The sequence below is a fragment of the Pongo pygmaeus genome, chromosome 11 (genome assembly GCF_028885625.2).
Source record: "Pongo pygmaeus isolate AG05252 chromosome 11, NHGRI_mPonPyg2-v2.0_pri, whole genome shotgun sequence".
NCBI classification, from domain to species: Eukaryota; Metazoa; Chordata; class Mammalia; order Primates; family Hominidae; genus Pongo; species Pongo pygmaeus.
Genome location: NC_072384.2, coordinates 130203305 through 130221999, shown reverse-complemented (window position 1 = coordinate 130221999; position 18695 = coordinate 130203305). Strand labels below are relative to the sequence as shown.

Here is an 18695-nt window from a genome sequence, read left to right as displayed (position 1 = left end):
TGAGCCAAAAAGATACATGAAAAAAGATTAAATGGTAATTTTGATATCTGGTTTTGCTCAGCCCTTTCTGTTGACAGTTCCTTAATTGCTTTCTGAATTTATTTCCTTTCCATTATTATTTCTATCCATTGTGTCTCTAGGGAGCAATGCTCTCTTCATATCACATTCCGGCCCAGGAGGGGAGGGTGATCCCATTCTTCCTCGACACCCACAGGCTGAGAGGGTGCCCATCCGAGTCGCTTTGGTTCTGAACAAACTTCCCGTGCATCCCATGTTAGCTCCATCAATCTGCTTTCTCAAGTGCGAAGAAACTTCACCCTGGTGATTTTTCACTTCCTCTCAGCTTCATAATAATAAAAGAACACTTAATTGCTTGATTTCACAAGGCTTTTCCTTGTTCAAAAACAAAGGTGAGGATGGAATAGTAGTGCAGGTGGAGAATGACTCGTGGGATGAGAGATAAAATAATATATGTAAAAATCATCCAACTAGAAATCACTGTAGTAAGTTTATATTCACTATTATTTAATGTAGTAAGTTTATATTCACTATTATTTAATTATTTAAAATATAGTACCAGCTCCTTTACCTAGCATTTGATAAATTACTTTCAATGAGTTTCCCAGATACCCGAAGTTTATTCTTTAAATTCTGATATTATTCTTTGCAGTCATTTTTAAGAAATGGTCCCTCAGTACACTATATGTACCAGCAGAGCACATAGAATATAATTTACCCTCTCTGTTGTAACTGAAGGGCATTATCTTGGGCATTCATTTAGAATCAGGCAGTAACTGAACAGAAGCCCTAGGACATTGCCATCTCACCCCCAACTCCACCCAATGGCCTCCAGTGGCCAACTTCTTGACTCCATGTTTCTCCCTTTCATATATTTTTCCTGCTTCTTTCCAAGCCAGATGTCTCTCTGCACTTATATCACTGAGCTGGTTTTTAGTAAAAACTTTTCTTTCTAATGTGTAGCTTCTAATTTATTTGGGCTATGCAAGTAGATAATCAATTTTGTTAGATACGTGTTCAAAATGAAAATAAAATATCCTAACCAAAGGCCTTCTCCAGGCATACGGTGCATAATTATTCATAAATTTTACCTACTTTAGGATTTTTTAGCTTTGTTCAGTGGCATATGCTAGGTAAGTAAATTATTTTATATATGTGTGTGTGTGTGTGTATAACTTTTTTTAGAGACAGGGTTTCACTTTGTCCCCCAGGCTGGAATGCAGTGACACAGTGTGACCTCGAACTCCTTGGCTCAAGCGATCTTCAGCCTCCTGAGTAGCTAGAATTACATGTATAAGTCATTGTGTCCAGCTAATTTTAAATTTTTTTGTAGAGATGGGCAGCAGGAGTGGGGGTAGAGGGGGTCTCGCTGTATTGCTCAGGCTGGTCTAGAACTCCTGGCTTCTAGTGATTCTCCTCCCTCAGCCTCCCAAAGGGATTACAGACATGAGCCACTGTGTGTTCAGCTATATAAAATTTTGATTGAGTCATGAGGCCACTTTAAGAGACGTTAAAATAAAAGCAAAGAAATTTAAAAAGAGGAATATCATTTTATTTAGCTTATATAACAGTTACTGAATTGGCATACCTAAAAATTATTAAATTCAGCCAATTTACTAATTTTGTTGACTTTAGTCTACTCACAAATAGAGTATGAAATGTGCAACATAACAATTTGGACGGCAGCTGAGACTTGGTGCCCTGGTGGAAGAACTAAGCCTTGTTAAGGCAGAATTCACTGGGGTGGGCTGTGCGTCTCGGGCACCAGCTTTGCAAGGCTGATGCATGGTGAGCTACATCACATGCTGCATGAGAGGCCCTTGGAAATAGGTCTTCATGAAGACATGAGTTTGAGTTGAGAATTATGGAGCCCACCTTCTGGAGCCACATAGTATAAAGCATAATAAAAAAACATGTAGTGCAGTTCCATTTTTCCTGACTACATTTTTCACGGGGAGGAATTGGGAAGAACTCTTATTCAAATGAATGGTGTTGGCCTGGTGTCATCCCCCATCTAGACTGACAATGTCTTCTCCTGTGGGGCCTTCACAGCATGAAGCTTTTTGTGTAATAACACTATGTATTTCCACCTACCTCCAGACTCTTAGGGGAATTTTGGATTCACTATTTCCTGGCCAGTAGTACCTGTGATTAAAAAAACAGCTGTCATGCTCTCTTGCCTACATTATATATCTATCAGAATATAGGACTGGCAGGCTCTGAAGGCCATTGGGCCACAGCTCCTGCCTCTTGCAGGAAAAGTGGGGTTATCTCCATTGGATGGATGTAGCAACAAAAGCCCAGGGGTCATGTGACTTCTCGAAGATCAGGTGACTACATTTCTTTTCTTTTTTGTTTTTCGAGACAACGTTCACTCAGTCGCCCAGATTGGAGTGCAGTCACATAATCAGTGACATGATGTTGGCTCACTGCAGTTTTGACCTCCTGGGCTCAAGCGATCCTCCCACCACAGCCTCCTAAGTAGCTGGGACCACAGGTGTGTGCCACCACACCCAGCTAATTTTTGTATTTTTGGTAGAGATGGGGTTTGCCATGTTGCCCAGGCTGGCCTTGAACTCTTGGGCTCAAGTGATCCTCCTGTGTTGGCCTCCCAAAGTGCAGGGATTATAGATGACAGCTAGCATGCCCAGCCTGAATTTCTGACCTGGGACTCTTTTCATGCTTATAACAAAAATCTATTTGTCCTTTGTCTTCTTTATGAAGTATGGAAATAAATGACTTATAATATCAGCAAAAAATATAAACTCTTTTTTTCTGTGTGTTAGAAAATTGAAATAGAAAAGGATACAACCAATGTGCTTGGTGGATCGGTCTTTAAGAGCCTTTTTCAGAGGACTGAAAGTTATTGAGAACAGTTGTATCTAAGCAAAGCTAATTTTCAAAATTATAATTACTATTTCATTGTCTAGATTATAAGGAACATATTTGGAATAACAGTCACAGATGATGAGGTTATAATTTAAATGGGAAGCAAAGCAAATCAGTATTTAAAATAGCACCACACAATTAGGTTGCAATTATTTGAATAAATTGGATCTAAATACTGGAAATATAACCATGTCATAATCTCTGTTCTGGAATGTACATTTACTGTTATGGAATCTAGAAAGGGAGCTCTTTTTTTCTTATTTTAGTTACCATACTCTCCATCCTGATTTTTACTTGTTGTAGAGCTAATGTTAAGTTTTGATAAATAAAATCAAGTGTCATAAAGGATTTCCTATTTATTGAATTCATTTTGCATGTTTTGAAATCAATGCAAGGTTGAAATGCCGGCTTTTCATCTTTTGGTTCTTCTTCAGTGGATGTGCTCTGGTGTCTGCCAGAATTAGCCGTATTCAGGACCTTTCCAGGGCAAGTTGTCACAGCGTGGCCAGAGCAACCTGCAGCAGACCCTCCCATCTGCATAAGCATGCCAAAGGCCTCAGCCCAGAGACCGGGACAAGCCACGTGTCCAGATAAACACCATGATTTAAGATACATTAGGACTGCTCACTTAGCCTATGTGAGCCTTTTGCCCAGAGATGGTCCTGGCATCACCCCAGGGTATTAGAGATTAATGGCATTATAGAAGGTGGACCTGCCAAGGGCCCTAGACATGATCTAGATTTGAGACAGCTCCCTCACTTCACCCATGACACCCAGAGAGTGGAGATGATGACCACAAGTGGATAGAGAGTGCCATTGTTCTCTTGATTCCCCAGTTAGTGTTCTTCTACAGCAATGTTTCTGGGGACAGAAAGAGGAAGGAGAGACACACACACTGTCTGTGGGTGTATTCTCAGGGAGGTCTGTGAGTTGGCTAAGACAACGTGTAATGTTTGTGTGCTCTCTTGTTACCATCACCCTAGATCAGAAGTGACCACTTTATGGTTGAGTACCACTCTGAGATACAAGGCCTGTTTGGGTTGATCATAGAGTTGGCCAATGAGAAAAAAAAATCGGTAATAAGTAAATGATGTATTTGCTCCAAGTGAAGGCCCAAAGTCACATGGAACCATAGGACAAAAGTTTCAAGGTGGGTTGAATGAGGAGAGGATGTGGGAGGAGTCCACATCACATGGCCCATGGTGGCCCCATAGCCCATGGCGGTCCATGGTAGTAGCATCAGTGGGCACACTCCAGAGAAACTTCATAGCATGGTCACCTATGAGCAACCAACTAGCTGCAGCAAAATAATATTTTCTACCACATTATATTAATTTAAGTTTATCAGTTTTGCAGTTTTTAATAAAAATATACTTGTATCTATTTGAGTAACAACTTTAATGGAGGTTAACATTGGGTGTTTGTGAAACTTGTTTTCCAGTAAAAGGGGTCCCTTCACTTTTAAACTTTGATAAAGCATTCCATGCCATGCTGGCCTTATCATTCAGATTCCTGCATGCAGGTCCATGTCTACCTGGGGAATTAAACCCTCGGAAACCCAGACTCTTAGCTGGATCCTAGCTACCCTCACTTCTTGTGGCTGCTTGCTTTGCAATAGCTTTAGAGAGATTTTTTTTTTTTTTTTTTTGCCCCTAGTCTCCTAGTGAAGGGATGACCACCACAGAAATGTGACACTTTGTCCTCTACAAAACAATTCTTTTTTTCTTTTTTTGAGATAGAGTCTCGCTCTGTCACCCAGGCTGGAGTGCAGTGGCGCGATCTCCGCTCACTGCAAGCTCTGCCTACCGGGTTCACACCATTCTCCTGCCTCAGCCTCCCTAGTAGCTGGGGCTATAGGCGCCCGCCACCACTTCCGGCTAATTTTTTTTTGTATTTTTAGTAGAGACAGGGTTTCACCGTGTTAGCCAGGATGGTCTCGATCTCCTGACCTCGTGATCCGCCCGCCTCGGCCTCCCAAAGTGCTGGGATTACAGGTGTGAACCACTGCCCGGCCTTTTTTTTTTTTTTCCTTAAGACAGAGGTTTGCTCTTGTGGCTCAGGCTGGAATGCAACGGCACAATCTCGGCTCACCGCAACCTCCGCCTCCAAGGTTCAAACGATTCTTCTGCCTCAGCTTCCCGAGTAGCTGGGATTACAGGCATGTGCCACCACGCCTGGCTAATTTTGTATTTTTAGCAGACATGGGGTTTCTCCATGTTGGTCAGGCTGGTCTCGAACTCCTGACCTCAGGTGATCCGCCTGCCTCGGCCTCCCAAAGTGCTGGGATTACAGGTATGAGCCACTACGCCCGGCCTCTACAGAACAATTCTAAACCCTGTGGAAGACTTGGAAAATGCATCATTGAGTGGGGGTGGGGAGGTGTCACCAACTGTCCTGCCTCGACTCTGTCGTTATTGTAAATTCCCATTTACCCTTCTAAGAATGAAACTTTGGTGATAAATGTTACTGCTAATCCTAGTAGATAAAGTCTTTGTAGATTAGTTCCTAATCCTAGCAAATAAAAGCGACTATACATATAGAATGTTAGACCTCAAGTGACTGTATCTTGGGTAATGGGAGGTAAATATTAATACAACTTTAAAATAATCACCTAAGATCATATTGCACTGTACTTTTGATTTCTCTAACCAGCCATGAGGAAAGTGGGCACTGGTCTTTTAGATTTTATATGAGGAAGCTGCAATTCAGAGTCACTGTCCAGTCTGCAGAGGAGGCAGGGCTGGAGCCCAGTCTCTCATGCCCGGGTTCATAGCTCTGTTCTTTGCCTCATTCTGTAGCCTCAAGACAACCCTGTCTAGCTCCAGAAAAACTGCAAGAAAGTCTTTGGGGCATACAGAGCTACCTCCCTGGCCCAGGAAATTATGACCCTGTTAATAAAAATGTCCTGTAGGAGAGTCCAGAAACAGGGTGGGAAGGAGGACGGAGTTAAGGCCAGGAGACTGGGCTTGGAGCTACTCTCACTTGTTCTCAACGGTAGAGGACTTCAGAAAGGCTGGGTGACTTGAGAAACGAACATTCCATCTTTTTGTGTTTCATGTTTTTTTCTGATGGATCTTGAATTTTTAGATGCTTGTCTTCAGATGTAAATCTCAAACTCTGCTCAGTGCCAAACAAAATTACTTTTGCCTTACTCCTAACTTGCTTGTCTGTGCCATGATGTCCTTTAATTAGCATGCATGATTAGGAATTTACTTATTTTTGTTTTTATTATTATTATTATTTTTTAATTTTTTTATTATTATTACACTTTAAGTTTTAGGGTACATGTGCACAATGTGCAGGTTTGTTACATATGTATACATATGCCATGTTGGTGTGCTGCACCCATTAACTTGTCATTTAACATTAGGTATATCTCCTAATGCTATCCCTCCCCCCTCCCCCCACCCCACAACAGGCCCTGGAGTGTGATGTTCCCCTTCCTGTGTCCATGTGTTCTCATTGTTCAATTCCCACCTATGACTGAGAACATGCGGTGTTTGGTTTTTTGTCATTGCGGTAGTTTGCTGAGAATGATGGTTTAAAAAAAAAAAAAAAAGGAATTTAAAGCTCAACAGTTATGAAGGATGGCTGAAACAAAGACTAATGATTTGGGGGCTTGATACTCTATGTAGTTACTTGTTTCTGAATGTATGCTAAGATTCACCCAGCTCAAGTCTTTCCTTTAAAGTAAATGATTAAAATCATTTTTTTGGAAATGTAGAGTACAGTAAAAACAATCTGGTATTGACTCTTCCCTGTGCCATATATTATGTTTGTGGTCTGTGAACTTCTCTAAGTCTTAGATGTCTCACCTCTAAAATGGAGTTGGTAATATTTGCCTTACAGGGTTATTTTTAGGTTTGGAAATCCTATTTTCAACGCTTATAGCACTGCTCAGTTATATGAAAATTTGTGATGAATTTTATTTTCTACACAATGCATTGAGTGTGTTATTGTTCATAAATTAAATTTGCTGTGACTGTAATTCAGGTGATCTGGCTCTTTGGCAGCCACACGCTTGAATGCTTGATTTTGCTTTTTACAATGGTTCATACTGATTGCCAAACTACTAAAAATGCTGCTGTAGTGATTGGTACTGCTGTTTGGATTTTATTTTTTCCTGTTACCAGCAAAACTTCTGTTTTTAGAAGCAATATTTATAGAATGAACTGGCCGTTAATCTATATTCTATTCAGTGAAATTAGATTTTTAATGGCTGTTTGCTGAAAATCTTCCCTGAAGAGCTGGGCACAATAGAGATACTGATAACAGTATCTCATGTTGGACATTCTACAATGCAAATGTTTTAATGAGGATGCAAGTGCGATTGAATTTTAACTAGAGATAAGCTATTGTTTTATTTTAGCAAGTCACTTGTACATTTGCCTGAAATATGCAAATACATATTTTGGTCCAAAATAGTTTTGTATATTGGAATAAGTTCTTGCTTTCTACCGCATAGTAATAGAACTTGTCACTTTAAGATTTCTTATTGGTTCATCCGGTTCTCTCTCCCTGTGTGTGTAGATGTGATAAGGAAAGTAAATAACTGAGTCCTTCATAAAATTATCACAGACTCTAGATGTTAGGTCAGAAGACCAAAGATAACCAGTTTGGAGCTCATTGTGCCTACTATTGGTCAAAACGAAACCTGGGCCAAATAGCCTGGTAACTCCAGGCCATTCTGGCAAAGTGCAAAAAACAGTGAGCCCAGCATGTTCCACCCAGCTTTGTGTCCGCAGCGAAGCTTCTGGAATCATAGAGCTGCAACCTTCCGAGGGACAGCTCTCTTTGTGGACAGCTCTCATGCACAGCTGGGTCAGTCTAAGTCTGATACCAGTGGAAGTTTTGGACCCAGAGCTGTTCTCCCTCACCTGAGGCATCTTTACTGGCTGTGGCTGGCTCTACCAGATGCCTTCTCCCTTTATGGTAAATCTCTCTCTGGGATGTTTTGTCCTTTTAACAGTCACGCTTCCACCAGGGTCCCCCAGTGTATCTAGAATGCCCATAATGTCTGATCCCCAATAGTGGACTCAGTTGAAGCCTTTCTGGCCTGCTCAGTTGATATTTATGTGGGTGACCAGAGATCCCAATTCCACTGATTAGAGTTTTATACCCAAGTCCTAGATTCTCTCTGATAATCCTCAGCAGTGCCTCAAAGAAAGTACTATCCCCATTTCAAATATTCAAAAAGTGAAGAGTTGAGAAGTTACTTTAACTGCTTAAGGACTAAGAGGTATTATGTGGCCGTGCTGGGATTTGACCCTAGTAGCGCTTGACTCCAGAGTATGGTTGACTTCAGTTTGCAACTAATGCCTTAATCCACGTTGTGATTGATCAGCTGCTAAAACATAGGAACAATAAGATAACAAAAAGTGACAGGCTACCAATGCAAAAGCTTCATACTCCTTACCTGCATATTGAAGAAAAGGGCTTCAAAGAGACTCAGGACTGAGTGGTTATGGAGATGGTGTAACATGCCACCGACACTATGTGACGAAGGTTTCAAGGTGGTTATTTATGATTTCCTGTCAGTACATCTTAGAGGAAGGGCTGGTGGAGTCAAGTTCAAAGAACTGGGTTGGAGTTCTGCTCTGTCACTTAGGGACGCTAAACCTGCATGTAACCTCGTAGGACTTTGGTTTCCTTCTCTGTAAAGCGAAGGTGAAACCTCACAAGGTCGGAGTGGTTGTGGGGATCTTTCAGAGCTGTGTCAGTTGCATGCTTTGCCAACCTAGTTGATTTCAATCAATTTGCCGATAAGCCTGTTCTGTCTATGGTCTGCCTACTGGTCTCCTGGAATTCCAGCTATTTGGTTCTTTTAGAAGATGAGGACTGATTATTGAGATTTCTACAATTGTTAAGTGGCAGAACTTTGTAAATTTACTTCTTATGTAATTCATAAAGTGACCCATTTTATGATGAACTTTTAATGTGTTGTGTCACAACAACTGTTTTCATGTAAGCCAGGGATTCCCAAACTTTCTTGGTTCCTGGTGGCCTTAGCATCCCAGTAAATTTTTTATAGTGCTTCAGGCCAAAAGGTATTGCTAATGGTTCTTTTTATTAAGTAGTTGGGTCCTAACAACTTATGTGCAAACGACGTTGTAGCTGTTTGAAAAAAATAACACATAAATTGAAAGAAAAAATACATTTACTTTATTCTTAAGCAATCACAGTTACATACTGCTGGGACTATGTGCCTGTGGGGCACTATACAGCTGCTCAGTTGATCACCTCATTTCCCGTTCACATCGACTGTCAGGGAGTGTTTGCTTTTTTTATCCCAGCAATTGCTGAAAAACCCAGCTTTGGTAAGTTATGGTATCATCAAAATGTAATAGGATCTAATGTTGAAACAATGAACTACTTCTAGCTAGTAGTTTGTGAAATGTCTGACAGAAGTTGTAGATCCTGTGTTTCTCTTGAAAATTTAAAAAATATAGTCTGTGGTGCCCTGTGACTTCAGCTTGGCACCCCATGGCACTTTGGCACACAGTTTGGGAACTGTGGATATAAGCAGCATACACATTGCCATATTGGCATTTGACAGACTTGGAAGCTGCCCTTATGGTTCTCTAAGATGCATAAGCATCACGAAAGGACTGCAGCCTGGAACCCAGTCCTGGTGACTGATCTTCCAGTACACTGTCGGTGGTTGGGGAAATGATACATTTCTGTGCATTGCCAAACGAAGCTGCTCTTACAGTTCTCTAAGATGCCTAAGTATCACGAAAGGACCGCAGACTGGAACCCAGTCCTGGTGACCAATCTTCCAGTACACTGTCGGCAGTTGAGGAAATGATACATTCCTGTGCATTGCCAAACGGAGCAAATGCAAACCCATTGATGGTGTTCCCATGACCCTGAGCCATCCTCATGAACGTCAGATGCAGGCTCCCCGCTGGATAGAACTGGCCATCTGAATGCAGGTCTCAGTTAAGAATGTGGAACAGTTGCTTTCTGAATAACATTCTTCTAAGTGAACTTACTACTTTCCAGGAAACCGTTCTCTTCTACCGCATCCATGGGCTGAGAGGCCGTTTAGAGTGTTTCCTGTGATTTCTGCAGCATGACACAGTGGGCCACAAATGCTCCCTTTTCTGGGTCATTTGCTCTCTTCGTTGATAAAGGACACTCATCCTTCCTGTTTATTTTCAGAACTTGTGCTTAGGTTTATTGGGCATGGCTTATTCCAAAGTCTGAAAACCTTCCATCATCAAAACAAATGGTACCAGGGCACAATGTTAATATTTTACATCAAACAGAACTTAAAACACAAATGACATTAAAATAATCATCTGCAAAGTTATGGTGTTATTTAAATTCCTATTATAATTTTTGCAGGATGGATTGATTTTTCTCATGACAAAAACTTTTATGTGATAAAATTTCACATTCTGAATATTTCTAGCAAATGGGCTGAATTGGTGATATAATTCTGGGAAGAAGAAGATAGTAAAAATATTACAATCCAGACATTACTCCTGCCTCATTGGGAGAGCTCCACAATTATTTAGCCATTTTTATTGAAGCTATAAAAAGTAGAATGTACAATCCACGGAAGAAAATCGTCCTTGCCTTTTCCTGCATTGGGTCATACACATAAGCAGCAATGTGTGACACTGCTGCTGTGTCTATGGTGTTTGTCATTGTGTCCCTCCACCAGCACTTTAGGAACAGAGGCTTTGCATGTTTTCAGGGCCTACTGCAGGGGTTAGCAAACTTTTTCTGTAAAGGGGCGGATAGTTAATATTTTCAGCGTTGTGAGCTACAAGGTCTCTGTGGCAACTGTTCACCTGTGCCGTTGCCATGTGAAGGCAGCCAGATAGTATGTAAAACGAATGAGTGTGGTTGTGTTTCAATAAAGCTTTATTGATGGGCACTGAAACTTGAATCTTATCGAACATTTACATGATTATTTGGAATATTAATTTCTTTTGATTTTTCAACCTTTAAAAAGCATAAAAATCATTCTTGCCTCATAGGCTGTACAGACACAAGTTGCAGGTCAGATTTGGCCTGTGGGTCAGAATTTGCCAGCCCCTGGGCTACAGAAATGCCTGGAACAGATAAGTTGCTTAAATGATGAAGATCACATTTTTATTTATTTATTTTTGAGATGGAGTTTCACTCTTGTTGCCCAAGCTGGAGTGAGGTGATCTCAGCTCACTGCAACCTCTGCCTCCTGAGTTCAAGTGATTCTCCTGCCTCAGCCTCCCAAGTAGCTGAGATTACAGGCGCTCACCACCACGCCTGGCTAATTTTTGTATTCCTAGTAGAGATGGGGTTTCACCATGTTGGCCAGGCTGGTCTTGAACTCCTGACCTCAAGTGATCCACCTGCCTTGGCCTCCCAAAGTGCTGCAATTACAGGTGTGACCCACTATGCCCAACCAAGATCACATTTTTAATTAAAATCTTTATTATGAACTATTTTAAACCTACAGAAAAGAACGGAGAATAGTATAATTAGCATCTGCCACTGAGATTCAACAAACGTCATTCTGCCATATTGGTTCACAATTATTAAAAAAATAAAACAGGCAAATACAGTTAAAGCCCGCTGCCCTCACTGCCACTACCCTACTCCTCCCCAACCCACTTCCGTCCCTCTCTACCCAGAAACAATGATTGTTCCAAGTTGGGTTGTAAGCTTTCTGTCTTTTAAAATATTTTTACGATGCAGGCATAAAACGTGCATAGACGTATGACACTGCAGGATCCTTTCACAACTTGCTCTTTTCCCACTCACTATGGTGTTTCTGCGATTTGTCTGTGGCTTTCAGATATAGCTCAAGTTCATTCATTTAAATTTTCATGCGGTTTAATTTATTCACCTTTTATGAGTCTTATTTAAGAGATTCTTTTCTATCTTGATGTCATAAAGATATTGTCCTGTATTTTCATCTAAAGCAGGAATGAGCAAACTTTCAGCAAAGAGCCAGAGAGTAAATAGTTTAGGCATTGTGGGCCACGTGTCTGTTGCAACTACTCAACTGTGGGAAAGCAGCTTTGGACAATGGACACACTGACGGGTGTGACTGTGCTCCAATAAAACTTGATTTATTAAAATTGGGTGATGGGCCACATTTGGTCTGTGAGCTGTAATTTGTCAACTCCTGATTTAAAAGTTTTGAGGTTGTATTTTTAACATTGTCCTACAAAATCCATCTGGAATTCATTGTGTGTGTAGATGTATGGTATCAGTTAGATATTTATGTCAGTCCCAGGGGTCAGCAATTAGCAATTATTCAAGTATCACTTACTAAAAAGTTGATCTTTCCTACACTACTTTTTTTTTTTTTTTTTTTTTGAGACAGAGTTTCACTCTGTCACCCAGGCTGGAGTGGAGTGATATGACCTCGGCTCACTGCAAACTCTGCCTCCTGGGTTCGAGCAATTCTTGTGCCTCAGCCTCCCGAGTAGCTGGGATTACGTACATGTACCGCCATGCCCTGTTAACTTTGTATTTTTAGTAGAGGTGGGGTTTCATCATGTTGGCCAGGCTGGTCTTGAACTCCTGGGCCCAAGTGATTCGACCACCTCGGCCCCCCAAAGTGCTGGGATTACAGGCGTGAGCTATTGTGCCCATCCTTCCTACGCTAATTGTTAATGCCTTCCCTGTTATATTCTAAGTTTCTCTACATGGCAAGTCTCTGTGCTCTCTCATCTGAAACATTGTTCAATGTAATTATAGATTTATAATAAATTTTTATTTCTGGGGGGGCATAAAGCCATGTGTCTTTATTCTTCTTCAAATTATCTTGAAAATATTTGGTCCTTTCATCTCTCATTTGTGTTTTGGATCAATTTGATAAGTCAGAAAACAAAAAAGAAGCATGGGATTTTGATTGGAATTGTACTGTCCTACCTGGATTAGTATTCTCATTATGTTACTAGCTGAAGGACCGTGAACAAGTTAGTTTCTGAGCCTCAGAGATAATATGCAGATAACAGTACCTGCCTCACAGGGTGATAGTGAAGATTAAGTGGATTAATATAGGGAGCACGTCGAGAACCATGCCAGATATAGCATAAGCACTCAGAAATCTTAGCTATTAATATCTTTAGTAGAAGTCTTCTTATCAAAGGTATCAGGACAGTTAATCAGGTCAGTTAATTAAATAAGTTGTGAGGAATTATGAAAAAGTTTTAGATCTACTTTAAGCATCTTATTTCATCTTAAAATGCATAAATATATATTCATGCAGGAGTGGAAAAGGTTTTGTTGACCCTTTATCCACAGTTCCAAGTGCCAATTGTGGCTTATTTCCTTGTATGGTTTGTAATTTTTTACTGTGCGCTGATTTGATAAGAGTCTGTGTGTACACATGCATGTGTGTGAGTCCCATGTGTCCTGTATTGTGAAAAGTGTCACTCCACTTCTGTACTGATCCTAAACACGTTTTTTTTTTTGTTTTTGGTTTTTTTTTTGTTGTTGTTGTTTGAAATGGAGTTTCGCTCTTGTTGCCCAGAATAGAGTGCAAATAGCACCACCTTGGCTCACCAGAACCTCCGCCTCCCGGGTTCAAGCCATTCTCCTGCCTCAGCCTCCCGAGTAGCTGGGATTACAGGAGCGCACCACCACCCCCAGCTAATTTTTGCATTTTTAATCGAGACAGGGTTTTCACCATGTTGGTCAGTCTGGTTTTGAACTCTTGACCTCCAGTGATCCGCCTGCCTTGGCCTCCCAAAGTGCTGGGATTACAGATGTGAGCCACTGCACCTGGCCCTAAACACATTTTTAATGTTAATTTTTGATTTAGGATGTCCACATGAAGGAGATGTTGTTAATCACAGGGGACATTCATATGGGAGGTTTTAATTATTCATGGGAATTTTATTTTTTTTTAATCTAAAGACCGTAGAGATGTCAGTTTTTCTGCTGTTACCTCAGGCCTGCTGGCGGATCTCTCTAGTCACCCTTCTGCTCTCTCTAAACAGACAGGAGGCTCTAAGAGGCTTCATGTGTGGGCTTAGTTATAGTTGCCTCTCCTTTCCTGTGCTCAAGTCCCCATTTCCTATCCTCATTTGAGTATGTGTGTGTGTGTGTGAGGGGGACCTTCCTGTAAAAACCAGAAAGCCTGCTAGACAGATTCTAAAAGAGCTGGAACACTCCCATGTGATTTTTAGAACCCCAATTCCCAGAACTGTAGGTCTTACTTCCAGCTCTGTAGGCTGTGTGGTCAATGCAGTGTCATCATGTGCTAAGTTCTCTGGTTGTGAATTTTCTAATCATTCCTGAAACTTGAGGATCCCCCTTTTCTTCCACCCCTTTTTAAAGCTTACCTCCAAATGACAGCATTTTTAATTTTATCTAATTTTTTTTCACTGGAGAAGGGCCTGGCCATCAGTTCAATTAAAATCCCAAATAGTGAAAATTTCCATCGAAGTTTCTGTTGTATGGATGCCTATGGCATTTGCATATGCAAGATAAGTCACGTGTCTATGATCTTTGTTTTTGAGACAGGGTCTTGCTCCGTCACCCAGGCTGGAGTGCAGTGGTGCTGTCTTGGCTCTCTGCAACCTCTGCCTCCTAGGTTCAAGCAATCCTCCCTCCTCAGCCCCTCAAGTAGCTGGGACTACAGGTGTGTGCCACCATGCCCAGCTAGTTTTTGCATTTTTTTTTTTTTTGTAGAGATGGGGTTTCGCCATGTTGCCCAGGCTGGTATGGTGTCTATAATCTTTATACACTAACAATTCACATAGTTCAACATGGCAAGCCTTATCAAATGGGATTGATTTCATCAACATTCTAAAACATTTCAGAGGATGCTCTGTGTTCAAAAATTGTTTGCTTGAAAAGCCATTAATTCTATATGGCTATACTTTTCTGACAGTTTTCCCAGTGGGTTCTTCTAGCCTTCTAATTTTATGCCTTAATTGGAAATGCTAAATGTTTGCATTTAAAAGAGAGAATTTGAATGATCAGTATTGTAGAGTGTCTTCAAAGCTGCAGTACCTTTGCCATACTGCTTCAATAGATACAATTATACAGGTTTCTTCTGCTTCCCTGTATAGCTTATATATGGCGTACACAGAGCTGCAGAATTAAGGTGATGGTGGGTTTCTGTCCTCATCCCTTTGCTTCCTGTCTGAACTCCTAGGCTGCAGAGACTCCCGTCTGTGTTGTGACCATCCTTGTTTCTCTGCTTCACAATCCATGACTGTTTCTAGTTGGTAGGGCTTTTACAGGTGACCTCTTCCACTTTCAGCCCTGTTTTTTGTTTTGTTATTATTTTTTTCTTTTGTTTCTTTTGTCTTTCATGACTACAAAGGTCCTCTCAGCTTCCTCATGGAAAAAAACAATAAAACAACCCTGGCCTTTGAGCAGATTTGCTAGGCAATCAAAGATCCTCTTTTTAATCTTGCAATGAGACAATCTGAACACATGTGCAATTTGTGGGTCTTTGGCTCTTGTTGATTTTAAAACAATTGGTACTGGATATCTAGGGCCACCTGCTCTTTTGGTGGCTTGAATTTTTACTCATTTTCCTTTTTAGTTTTGTTCTTAGTGTAGCTGTCTATATGAAGTCTGCTGTATATAGAAGGCTTATCTCCAGATAAATGAGGTTGGATACCCGAAGGCTTTAGATTTATCTGCAGAGCCACTGATTTTTGTCCTATTCCCGGGAGCAGATGGGTATTAAAATTAGAGCAGCTGTTTCCAAGTAAGGTTAGAAAAGCTGAAAAGAGAGCAGAGGGAATTTTGTGTGCCTGCAGAGAGAAAAACACACATCAAAGTAGTCAAGAGGCCAGGCAGGTACCCAAGAACACTTGGCACTTGACGGCTCAACCCAAAGCCTCCTCTGACTTTTACTAAACAAGGTGACCCTGATTTTTCTGCTCTTGCACCTGGTTTCACAGGCACTCATAGATTTCTCTCTCCAACTTCTCTTAAGGATCCCAGGCCACCGAGCCTAACAGATACAGAAGAACACTCTTCCTGGTAGGGAATACTCTGAATAAAGAATGATCTAGAAAGCAATGGGGTCTCTTCTTTGTTTCAGACAAGAAATATTTTTTGAGAGCCTACTATGTGCCTGGTTTTCCAACTCCCTGCTACCCCACGTTGGTGTCATTTGTTCTTTATTTATTCTTTAAAAATAAAGAGCATGTCATTTGTCCTATTTAAAAAATAAAGAAATGAGAACATTTAAAACGTTTGGAGTCCCTGTCTTTGGGGTCCCCAACAAAAGTGAAAAGTTCTTTTCAAAGTGCTACTCTGACTTGAGTTTCCACCCCTGTTTGGCATGTTTCATTGACTTTCTGTGTCTTCTAGGAGGAAGGTCAAACTCATTAGGAGGACACAGAGGCTGCTGGATTTTGGCTTCTGCTGGCTCTCCTGGTCCCTGTGGCTTCATGTGGCCGCTGTGCTGGAGGGAACGTCACTCTGGAATCTGTGTGCCATTCTTGCCTGGGAGGAAAATCAGGAAGGAACCTTATGGTTACTTTTGGGTAGAGGCAAGTTAGTTTCATCATCTTTCTTAAATATGACAACCAAGGAACAAAGAGTATGTCAGATATGTGTACATGGTAGGTGTTTTAAAAACAATTTTCCAAAATTGCAAAGCACAAAATATGTACAGAAAAGCACCCCCCCAAATATGTACAGCTCAATGTATTATCATAAAATGAACTCCTGTGTAACCACCACTCAGATCAAGGTTGACAATGTTGCCCTCCAGCAGCTTCCTCGTCCCCACCTCTCCCAGCTCCGCAAAGTTAATCACTCTTCTGACTTCAAGCATGGGTCACTTTTGCTGTTTACAATCTTTACACAAGTGGAAAAAACATCGTGTTTGGGGAATTTGTTCTACTTGTTGTATAAGGCTATAGTTCTTTCTTTTTCATGGCTGTATAGTATATTTTATCAGTGTACTATAACTGTTGTCATCCAGCTCATTAATATTCTTTTTTGTTTTTATTATACTTTAAGTTTTAGGGTACATGTGCACAACGTGCAGGTTTGTTACATATGTATACATGTGCCATGTTGGTGTGCTGCACCCATTGACTCGTCATTTAACATTAATATTCTTATAGTTAGTACTCTTTGTGTTCTGTTTATTAAATATTTGTTTACTATAAGGTTATACAGATATTCTCTTCTATTATCTTTTTGAAGTTTAATGTTTTACCTTTCAATTGGATCTACAATCCAATTGGTGTTTATTTTTGTATATGACTTGAGAGAGGAAAAAATCTTCATTTTTTTCTCATTGGATATCAGTTTATTGAAAAGACTCTATTCTAGAAGTCAAGTGTCCCTGCGTGATCCTTTCTGTTTCTTGTCTCTGTTCCGTTGGTCTATTTGTTCATCTTTCTGCCAATATCATGCTATCCTAATTACCATAGCTTTAAAATTCCTGCTTTCTAATAGAGCAAGCCCTCCCACATTGTTCTTATTCAAGCGTGTCTGTGCTATCGTGGGCCATTTTACAGAAGCACACAAATGTTGTGATTTCTGTTGCAGCAGCATTGAATCTTGTAAGTTAAGAAAAATTTGAGTCTTTCTAATATCAAGTTTTCTAATTCATGACTGGAATATTCCCCCTTTACAATTCTCTTCACTGAGATCATGCATTTTTAACATTTGATTTATTATTAGGAATTTAACTTTTTTATCTATTATAAACTGTACCTTTGAGAAAATTATCTTTAGTTTGCTGCTGATACATGGAGATGCAAAATATTTTTATTTTTTGGTAAATTTTGATCTTGCATGCAGCAAACTTGCTGAAGTTCCATATTTTAATAATTTATCTGCATGAATAATCATATAGTCTCTAATTGACAGCTTATTTTCTTATTGGATCCTTATACTTTCTTTTTATTTTTGCCTCATTGCACTGTGTAGGACCTTTAGTGCAGTGCTCAATGGAAGTGGTATTAGCAAACATCCTTGCTTTCTTCCTGATTTCAGAGAGAAACTGTTCTACCTTTCACCAATAAGTATTATATTTGCTGAAGGTTTTTTGTAGATACTCCTTATCAGATAAAAGAAGTTTCCTTCTATTCCTAGTTTGCTAAAAGTCTTCACTCTACCTAGATGTTAAATTTAATAAGAGTTTTTTCTGCATTGGTTGAGATGATCATACAATCTTCACAGGAAATTTAATTCCCAGTTTGCTTGCAGACTTCTTTTCCTGAGTATGAAAGAGGCAGAAGTTGACATATTTCCTGTATTGATGGCATTGTGGTTTCGTAAAAAAGTTTGATAGGATGTATGAGTGTCTCTGATGAGAGGTGAAACAAAAATGTATGCACTGGAATTGTTCTGCAACTTTTTTATTCAAGAAACTGGTCTTTGAATGACTACAAGTAAAAAAAAAAAAAAAAAAAAAAAGCATTTCATTTGAGGCTGGTGTGCCTATGTCAGTAAGTGCAGTTGAGTGCTATCTCTTAGGACTTAGTTAAATATGGAAACCAAGGGACAAAGGGAAGATCAGGTTTTTGAAGAACAATTCATTTAATGCTTGATAGATCTGCAACTGAGCAGGGCTTATAGATTCATCACTATGACTTATCACTACATGTTAATCAGACTAAAGCAATTACCTCGAAATCTCAAGGTAATTGAGTATGTTTTAAAGAGACAGCATGAAAAAGTAGGGAAACAATATGTAAGAGTTTATTTTTAATGGATTCATTTTATAGCCACATGTTTCAATTCTGCTTATAATTTCCTTTTAGCCTACTTACAAATGTGACTCAACTCACATACAAAAATCAGGACAAGCTGGTTTCAAGAAAGCTGACTCAGAATTGAGGGAATAATGG

General features: G+C 40.2%; 1 protein-coding gene and 1 non-coding gene across 3 annotated transcripts in view; one reads left to right on the top strand and one right to left on the bottom strand.

The window, feature by feature from the left end:
- DNER (delta/notch like EGF repeat containing) overlaps positions 1–18695 on the top strand; it is a 365518-nt gene that overhangs the window by 94676 nt on the left and 252147 nt on the right. The window lies entirely within an intron of this gene.
- Positions 13969–14030, bottom strand: LOC129032234 (U7 small nuclear RNA). Its single transcript, XR_008501253.1, has one exon. It is a non-coding gene; the product is annotated as a U7 small nuclear RNA (small nuclear RNA).